Source organism: Ruditapes philippinarum, unplaced genomic scaffold, assembly GCF_026571515.1.
Source record: "Ruditapes philippinarum isolate M1 unplaced genomic scaffold, ASM2657151v2 ctg4881_1_1_1_1, whole genome shotgun sequence".
NCBI classification, from domain to species: Eukaryota; Metazoa; Mollusca; class Bivalvia; order Venerida; family Veneridae; genus Ruditapes; species Ruditapes philippinarum.
Genome location: NW_026854523.1, coordinates 174 through 11,272, shown reverse-complemented (window position 1 = coordinate 11,272; position 11,099 = coordinate 174).

Below are 11,099 nucleotides of genomic sequence, written 5' to 3'. Positions count from 1 at the left end.
AGATAAATCATATGCCTAAATATGGAAGGTAAGGCGTTAAAGACTTGTTTTTTTTTTCTTTTGAAGCATACTTTTATTCACTATAAAACACCAACTCCAGGTTTTTGAACAGTGTAGATAATGCGATACAAAAATAAAAATAAAAGATAAAACTAAATGAAAAATAAAAACATTATCACTTACAAACACAAGTATTGAATTTTAACATGTTTTGTTAAATTTAAACAAAGCTGTCAAAAGCAAAGCAATAAAACATAGAGAACAAATTGCCACTCTGAAAATTGCCTAGCATCACATCTCTTACAAGTAATCAAGCATAGATGTTCAATTCTTTAAACCCTGTTTTTTTCTTTTTAAAACAGATCAGTGTCCTGAAACTCGGACGTGAATAATATTTATGTAAAAACGAAACAGATTTTTTTGCACCAACTTGTCTACTTTTGTTTTTCCAGTTGTTTAAATAACGCAATAATGCTCTACAAATAATTAGCATTTTAGGAGCGTTGCTCAATTGATCATGATAGTTGTATGACATGTCAAATATTCAATTAAAATCTTTTAACAGGAGTTATTAATAAATGGAAAAAAGAAGGACATATCAATATAATTGTGAAATTGAACGCTTACGATCGTGCTTGAACACATGAGTGTTGCATAATATTCACACGCATGGCTGCATAAGAGGAAAACTTACATTGCATCGATGCAATAATGTCTCATATATACCTTGCATATACGCAAAAAGAACATACCGATTGGCTTAAGCAGTTCGTCCGTTTACAGTAATCTCTCTTTACTAAAAGTCATTTAACCAGTCATAAACAGTATCGCACTTTCAAATAAGCCTTATAGAAATAACTCATACACTTGAAAAGCTCTTTACTCATTATTCCAAGATTTTAGACACAGCTTCATAATACTGTTATGCAAAAATAACATATCAATAACATGAAAAGATTCAGCCTTAACCTGAATTTTTATCGCAATTATACGACGCTTTATTCTCAAGTTATTTAATACGCCTGTCAATATGTCTAGATCATATAACATAAGTATATTATCGATACATTATGGTGGTATCGTCTTAGACTTATGATAAACAAATATATCATTATGTGCTTATATACAAGAGACATGGTGAAAAGCACACGATTAAGAACAATTAAATTCGGCCGTTTTATACCATTATCTTCCAAGCATGTGATAAAACTCCACCACAAATGGTCTTTGTCCTTTTCCGAACCAGTTCAATCGCTGAAACTGGATTATACCCAATCGCCGAGATAATGAAACAACTTTAGCTTTAAAATACATTTGAACAGAACTTAGAAGAAGATTTTATAAAGTCAAGAACATACTGACTACTTGCATTCCATATATTCTACAAGCGCAATGATTTCACACAAACAGAAAACACAAGGTACAAGGTGATTGTCTATGCTTTAGCTGAACAGTATTCAACAAAGTATTAGCAGAGAATGCAATGCTTATTTTTAAGCAAACAAAACAAACCCAAATGCTATTTATTCCACGTAAATCTATTACAGAATCTATATAAAATTATAAATTGAGCAAATTATACGTCCATCTGTGCTCCAACTGTGTTTTTGAAAATTATGAATTGGTAGAGATTAGCAATTGTAATATACTCACCTTAAAATATATTTCAGAAACCAAAGTCTGAGATTAAATTTCATATTTCAACAGTTTTTTTTAAAGGTTTTCTGTTCCATTGTTATTGTTGTGAAAGGAACGATGACACATTCCGTGTAAACATTGCATCTATTTTGTCAGGTGATTAAGGCTAACACAATTTTGTTTGTTAAGATTCTTGATGATTAAGATCGATAACAATCGCAGAAAAAGAAACAGTGATAATCTATTTCTTGTACAGAACATGAACATTGTTGAAATCAATGATTTTATTGCCAAAGTGATACAAAAGGTCTAGCAAATAGCAAAAGAATGTATAAGAACTTTTCAAGAATACATTTTAAATCTGGAAAATTACCAAACACTCCATCCTATGTCTGTAACAAAGCATACTGCATTTTAAACCTCGTGTTTTATAAAACATATCGGTATCTTATCTGTCGGAAATGCATTATATGAGTGGTACAAACGAAGTTGAGTTTTGTCCAAATTAATGGTTTATTCAGGCAAACTATTTATATTGTTCTTCGTAAAATATATAAACACCTTTTTTGGATAAATTAAGCATTTAAGCTCCGAATCTAGAACACAAATTTATTCAACTTCAAAACGTTCTTTCGGCTGCTTCGTAGATCATGTTTTAAGTAAAATAAACAATTTCTTGCAAAATATTAATTTAATTTAGATATCAGTTACGACTGAACAATATTTTTCTATGATATAAAGAGTTTTCTATGACATAGAATATTATGGTAGAATGTCTGCTTTTGTTCACCGCAGCAAATACTTGTTTTGCATTACAAAATCAATTAATAAAATCATACTAAATAAATGTCTCACTATCATGTAAGGAAATATCTGAAGAAAATCTGTATAAAAGGTCAGACACAAAATACACATTTGTATTTGCCAAATGTTAACAAGATATTATACCATGACATGATCTTGATACATTTATCTGTTCATAATGCCAATAAGTAATTTGACATCTACATGCAACGATTTTCTATAACTATATGACAAACGGTTGTTTAAATTATCAACAATAATTTCTGACTCTAGAAAATGTAACAAAACATTACAAAAAGTGCCTATAATACCTGCTTTGGGAGGATGTAATTATCAGAAATTTTTAATGACATATATTTCTAAAATTCTTCACTCAGCGAAACAACTGTACACTGTCGGTTAATATTAGTTAATACAATTTCTAAAGGAAATATGATAATTTTTAAAAGACAGTTTAGAAATATAATCCGAGGGCTAGATTTTTCTTTATAAATTTGAGATTTGTTGTATGTCGATTTCTGAAAAGTTCGTTATAAAAGGAGGCATAATGCCAATAACAAAGAATATTATGGTGTAATGAAGAAACCCATTTCTTTCGGGATTTAAAACTTTGATCGAACAACTGCAATAAAAATACTAGAAAATATAAAAAAATATAAGTTAGGTGGACATAGATTTGTTTATTTATATTTAAAAAAATATTTTACCACATTTCAAAAGCTTAAACATTGATTATACTTTTTATGACCAGCCCTGATGAAAAATTGTTTGTCTTTTGTCTTACATGTTTTAAAGAATTTAACATAATAAAGCGAAAAAAAAGTTAAATAGGATATTGATCAAGTATGCATACTTAGTCTTGTATGCACTATATCACCTAAACAAACTCGACATTTAACTAACTCTCCCTCATGCTACTTCATGCGATTACATGGAAATGTTATGGTCAAAATTGGAAACAAGCGTTCAGAAAAATGGCAATGATAAAATGAAATTATTTGCAAGAATACGTTAATTGTTATGAAAAGTTGTTCTCTAAAACAAATGCTTACTTCAAGGATACAAGTATTAATTGTGTTTATACAATGTAAACCTAACTTGAGCCATGCAAGAAGAATATCTTTGGAACCATCACTATAAAAACCACAATAAACGGTATATAAGCTATGTGTTATGTTTGATGGTATTGACACATTGTAATTTAAATTAAGTAATTTAAGTAAACAAAAGTCATTGACCAAGCATGACCAGACACTTCGCATCTGTAATATGCTGCGCAAATGCATCGCAATGATCTTTAAACTGACACATGCGTCCAGATTACCGCAACCATTCTGTAAAAATAGTATTTACTTTCCTTTCATAATATATTAGCTATATGTTTCGTATTTACATGTCATGAAAAAAATTGTAATTATCATTCTATTTTTTTTTTTTTTTTTTTTTTTGGTATTTAGTGCGATTGAATATACATTCTTATTGCGTTTTGATTATCAAGAGACTTCATACGCCAGGTTCACAATGGCATTCACTTAAATATACATTGAAAACATTATCAAAATTATGTAAAAAGCATAAATATCAGAACACGTAACGTGCTAGGTAATATCAGTCTTTAAGTTAAAGCGTTTGCAACATGCTACTTACATAAGACAGTTGTGAACTGTATATTGCAAAGAAAGATTTGTTTAATAAGGGGGTAATTCTTCGCAACATTCCATTTAGTATATAGTCAATACTAGAAACACTACTCTTAAACATAAAAATAAAACCTATTAAATAAATCAGTTTTTGCAATGTTCGACATGAATTGACTTTATTTACGAGATACTTTTAAGGTCATTTGTTTCATCAAGCCATGTCACATCTATATAATTAAAGACACTTACCCTTGTCGTAATAATATGTTGTTGCAGGTGATAATTATAGTTGTCGACCTCATTAGATGTCAGAGCTGAACTTTGTTGCAAGTATTTGGTCAATAGTCTTCGAAAAAAGAAAACCCAGACAAAAACAACATGTTTTGTATATTTTGTATCAACAACCTTTTTTATCAACAATCTTTAAAAGGTTGTTGAACCCAAAGTCTTATGACGTGTAGTATAAACAACTTTGAAAAGGTGTATCTTAATAAACATTTCAATTATTTAATAACGGAAGACTAGCATATAATGACTTGTTTTATACGCTCTGCATATTAAGTATTAAGCATTCAATCAAACTGTTTTCAAAGTTTTTCTACATTCTGGAACAAATATGTATATCGAAAACGGGGTTTTCAAGTCATGAACAAACGTAATACTCATTGTATTAAAAAATAATTTCATCAAAGGAAAATGAGGGAGGAGTATAATGACCCATTTATTGCAATAGTTTCGTTAAATTGCGCCCATTTTGTGCCCTACGTGCAAATAACTATTGCGTAGTACTAAGCATTTGTTTGATTTGACCTGATTAAAAAATGATGAGACATTAAATGGCAAAAGTATCTTATTGGTAAAAAGATCGAATAGAGTGATGTTAAAGTAAAACGGAAGCAGAAATAACAAATATGTTGGTATCTTGTTCATGTATGATGCAAATTGATTCTCAGTTTGATTGTTTTGATTTAATATATGTTTTCTAAAAACATTTTTTTTTGTAAAAGCTTTTTTTAATGTGAATTTGGAATCGTCTTTATAACCGAACATTATTATAACATTTAAAGATTTTATTGCATCAGAACATTGAATAAAAAGTTTAAGGTATGATTTATTTAATTCAATTCAAAAATAAATTTTCTTTTAGTGGTTCACTGCGTGTATATATCAAACAGTTTTTCAAATTAAATTCAGTTTTTTTTCTTAGCACAAATTCTGGCAAGATGTTTATGTTTTCAGTCTTCGTTGTAATTGAATTGTGAATGTGGCATACGAGAAAAAACTTTTTGCGACTTTTTTCTACTTTATTGCGTATTGCCAATTACAGAGTAAGGTGATTTGTAGAGGAACACACCTGCGTATTAAATCAACGATGATGATGTTGATATTGTTGCAAACGAGGGGAGTTCAAATATAAATGAAACTGTGTCAATTTTCAGAAGTGCCCAACAAGCATTACAAAAAAATAGTTGTATCAATCCTTCAAACACTCACCACCACCATGCGATATACATAGTTTTAGTCTTTTTATCCAATTTTTAATGCGTGTTCATAATTTGTTCGAGATATACTATAGCCGAACCGAGATTTCTTGCGTTTGATATTTTCTGCCAGCAAGGTGTTTTTTTGAGCCTCGGAAATGAGTAAATGTCACAAGAGTCAGGATCTGGCGAATAAAGAGGGTGCGGTAGCTCGACAACCATTTCCTGTTTCAGATATTCTCGTACAATGTACGCTTTGTGTTACGAAGCATTGTCATGCAACAACCTGACACAACGGGGTCCAGTTGCTGGTCGACGGATTTTGAAATATTAATTTAATTTACGAAGGACTTTGCCTTTTAAAACTTGGCATTTACAGATATACCCTTTGGTACAGCAATTCAAATAGCAGGACATTGATTGGTAACGAAATTACATTCATGACCTTTTTGACGCTTATGGTGCATTTTGCTATGCAAGATATTTGACTTCCTTTAGTTGCCCATATTTTGTTATGTGTCTTTCGCTTGGGCCTTAAACTGAACCTTCTACTCATCGCTAGTGATGATATTTGCAAAAGATCGATTGTTGTTTTTGGGAACTGTTTTAACAACTGTTTGGAAATTCTTACCAGAGCAAGTTTTTGCTCTTTTGTAAGGAGATTGGGTATCCATCTGGCACTTATTCTTCTCATTTTCAAATCACGACTGAGAATTGTATGGGTGGTTCCGACAGAAATACAAACGCATTTAGCTATACATACCTAGTTGTGAATCTTGCATCAGTAGCAATCAAATCCCTTACTTTTTCAAACAATTTGAGGAAGTTTCAGTTAACATAAGGTGCATCTTCTACTTTATCCACGCCACTTTTAACATTCTTACAACACCGTGTGGCAGATGAAGAAGAAAGTTCATTGTTCCCATGAACACAACATATTTGAAAAATATGTCTTTCGCCAGTATACAAACAATACAGCGGCTCCTTATATAGGACCGTATTTGTTCAGTAAAAGGAGACCTTTTCCCAACCATTTTAGCTTTAGTATACACGAGTATATAGCGTTAATCGAGCTATTGTCAAAGCTAGACAGAACTGATTTACAAAATTGGAGTGCCAAATGTATGCTTAATAAGAAATTGACATATTATTCATCATATAAAACAAGATTTACAGTTGAATATTATGTACATGTCCTAGATATTGTCAAATTTCGAAAATGTTTTGCTTCTTTCAAATGCTCTGTTCACAATCTTCTTATTGAAACAGGTAGACATTATGGCTTAAGTAGAGAAGAACGTATATGTCCTTATTGTGGAACTTCAATAGAGGACGAGTTCCATTTTATGTTAATCTGTCCTCTATATAATGATATACGCTGCCAAAATATTTCGGAAAATTACAGAATGCTACCAACACTTGTTAAATTTTATTCATTAATGTCTAACGATAATGAAATTAGAAACACTGCAATGTATTTGTTCTATGCATTAGATTAAAGACAAGGTTTCTTAGATATTTTTCAATGAATACTGAAATACTGTTAGTTTTGTATTTAATCATGTCTGTATCACTCACTGTTTATGTATGTATATTATATATATGTTGTAAATGTTTATGGGCCGGAGGCCTAAAGACTTATCAATAAAATCTTGAAATAAAATCTTGAAAATCTTGATTTAAACATGTATGGTATCAATTGAGAACTTACACAACGATCTTTGCGGTACTTGTACATAGTTTGTGCAAAAAGTGGTTAAAAGCGAGATATTGGCCTAGTTGATTCTCATATTTGAACACCCCTCGTATAATTGGACAATACTTGCATTCAAATTAAGAGTTTTTAAGCATTTAGACATGAATTCGTTGTTTTACTGAAATTGTACTTAATATTCTTCCGCGCCACAAATTGAAAAATTATTGTTAAGGAAATTATACGGTGTATATTGATTATTAGCAAAATATTATTACGTAAATTGTCTTTCAAATAATATCTAATCCAAGTGTAATTTATTCCGCTTATTTCAATAAAGTAAGTAAAATGTTCATGCATGCCTACATTCATACAGATTTAATAAAAGATTGTTGTTAAAAAAGAGTGTTTAATACATTTATAATAGAAATATATATTGCATGATAATCAACTAAGGACGCGTGTAGAAAGGATTGTTCATTTACATATTTACATATCATCAATACTGTACATAAACAACGATTATTTCTTCCATAGCATCAAGAAGCAAAGTACGGCAAAATATCTGGAAAATTAAGTTATCTTCATTAGACTTTAGTAATCAAATCAAAGACTAACAATAAATTCATCGCCATGGTCAAACTCTCGTTTATAACAAATAGATACTATAATTATGGTAAAGGCGTTTTTACTCTTATACCATGTGTACTTTGTTTAGGAGTGAAAATGTAAACAAGTGCGAATAATTTTCTTTGCCTTGCAGGATTAAAGACTGTTATATTTGAAACATTGAAACTTATTTATTAAATTAAAATTTGGGTCAGATTACTAGTCAACTTGTTCACAAAATATACATGAGAAGCTAAATTGTGAACACTTTATCTTTAAAAGATCTTTGTAGAACAGGTTATTATTTTGTTGGAAGTAATGATGTCTATTTTTATATCACTTTCAAGTACGATTAAGTATCAAAATGTTTAATAAATAGATATCAATTGCGAAAAGTGAATTGTTGTAGAATAATGCACGGTTTGAGTACAATGATACACGAAGAATTAATATCTATTTCCATTCTATCACATCAAGAAAAAATATAATAATTATAGATCAGAGGATTCCGGTTTTCAGAGGTTTTATACATTTATTGATAAGTATGATGTGTTTGAACAATGACTTTGTTCAATTATTTTGTATTTACTTTTCAACTCTTTTACATAGGTCACATTTTAATTTCTTTTTGCACTGAATCAGAATGTCTTAAGTAATTTTATTATGCAAATCCATGAATATAATTCAGAAAGTAAAACAACACATTGTCTGAAATATATCATAATACCTTTTTCATAGCTTTGAAATATGTAATTAATGAATTTTGTATTAGTATTTTTGCATATAATTGATATCCAAACAAAGGTAACTTCAAGATCAAAATTTAAAGCAAAACAGGAATCATTTATCCAAAGTTTCCCAACTCTTTTAGATATTTTATAGTTGAAAAAAAAAACATAACACATTAAAAACATTTTTGAAAAATCAATCTATACAAGGAAAGGCACAAATTTAACGAAAGAGCTATAATTTAATTGACAATAAGAAATTAACACATACTGATAAGTGTTTTCACACCTGCATAGATAAAAGGAGATTACCATTAACTGGTAATTGAACATGTCACCTGTTGAGATAATGTTTAGATCTACATTAAAGTAAACAGAAAGTTGACACTTTAAATTGCTGTCCGGTTTTCAGAGGATTTTTTAAGCATGTTTAACATTAGAATCCATAGAAAATAGTCCGGTGTTCGGAATTCAGAGGTTCCGGTATTCAGAGGATTTTTGTCAATGAACATATAGGGAGAAAATACGGGACTTTTAAAATGGTCCGGTATTCAGAGGATTCCGGTATACAGAGGGTCCGGCTTTCAGAGTTTTTACTATTAGTTGGACTTTATATTTGGTGGTTAAATTTTTTTTCGACTCAGAGTTTCCAATAGAAACGTTCTTTCAAGAATATACCAGTGTGTTGAAAAAACTGGCCTTAAATCTACCGAGTATAGAAACATTTTGAGAATAACGTAGTTTGAAAACGTTGATAAAACCTTGTTTATTTTTTTTCTATATTTTTCAAGCGAAATTCAAAGTTTAAATTGTTAAATAAATGTAAATTTAACTCGTTTGTGACATTGAAAGTGTTCTTGATATGATTGTTTTTGCACGTGCTGTTTGGCTCTACATTGTGACGTCACGTAAAAAACACTTTAAACGCCTGTACAGCGTTTACGACTGAATAAAAGATATTGGTTTTCTGATTCATTTTATTAGTAAGACCATTTTCGTCCATTCTAGATAGTTTTCACAACAAAATTCGAAAAAAGTTGTTCTTTATTTATCAGATTTTGTAAACAAAATTGCGCCGACAATTTTTCGGTTTGAAAATACACAGGGAGGTTATAAGAAGGGCGAATGCATTGTTGTAGAATAATGCACGCTTCCGGCCTTCTTTGTTTTTATAGAAAAATATTCGATAGTGCTAGAATTTTTGATTAACAACTTCTTTCCTGCCCGGACATAAAGTAAGAAATGATTATACTAGTGCAAAACTAAATAATTGTAATACACATGGCACTTTTATGATCCTTAGATGCGACAGAATCTACCTGAAATTCACAATTTACTGAATATATAAATAATAATTATTAAGAAAAAGATAATGTCTAAAGTTTAGCTTGTTGCATACAAATTTTGTAAACAGATTGACTAATATATCTGTAGAACGATGTGTTGTATTTTGATATAAAAAAACTTCAAGTTTCTTAAATCAATTCAATTTCCCCTGTTTAAATGATTACTTTATAACAAATGTATACTTAAAATAGTATTTTGAGTTGTCGTCTATAAATATTTAAAGTGCATAAATCAATGTGTAATAGAATAAGAATATAATATATATTCTTATAAATCACGCTCAGACCAAAAGAATGACAATAATTTGGTTCAGTGACGTCTAGAGAAATACATCTATGGAATAAGCGTCATATTATTTGCCACTTGTCTTCCTTGACTAGTGAAGCTAGAAATTTGCGTTATGATATTAACAGTGGCAGTGTGACTTTAGAAAAAACAAAAACAAAATACTTTTATTATCTGCAACTTCTTATATTCAGTTATTTTGAACAGAAATTAGCACTAAAACTTAAAATCTAAAACTTTTTCATTAATTGAAATGGAATTACATTTATGAATGGAATTAGACATATTATGTCACAATGACTGGCAAAGCATTTTTTAAATACAAATAAATTTTACTCTATGATTTTCTTACTGTGCCTGTAGAAGACACTTCATTTCAGTTATAGTCTTTGGGGATAAATTTCAGTAGCACCAACACTGAAATGGTCATAATTATGGCGCCTTTCTAGCGTAGTGTTCTGCATAGTAACTTCTCATTTTTGTTTATCCTTGATTAAAGTACATCGTGATCATAACATGACATTACAGACTTTCCTTATATCCTAGATTGACGTACTTTGACAAATTAAACTCTATTTTACTAATAGTTTGATTATTTGTATTTATTTTTATCAGCAAGAATTTTATCTAATATGCTTTAATTGAACGGGGAAGTATTTAGACAAACTGTATTCATGTGTCTTTATGTCAAATGCCTGTAGTCGCAATCGTCTCTTTTCAAGCATTTAATACATAATTTAACTTGTTTGAATCAACATGAATAGACACATGTCTTAAATGATCTCTTTACAAAATCCAACATCGAAAAACGATATAATTGACAGAATCTGGAAGACGCACTCAGTGCATAGGTTTAGGAAATAATATTGATAAT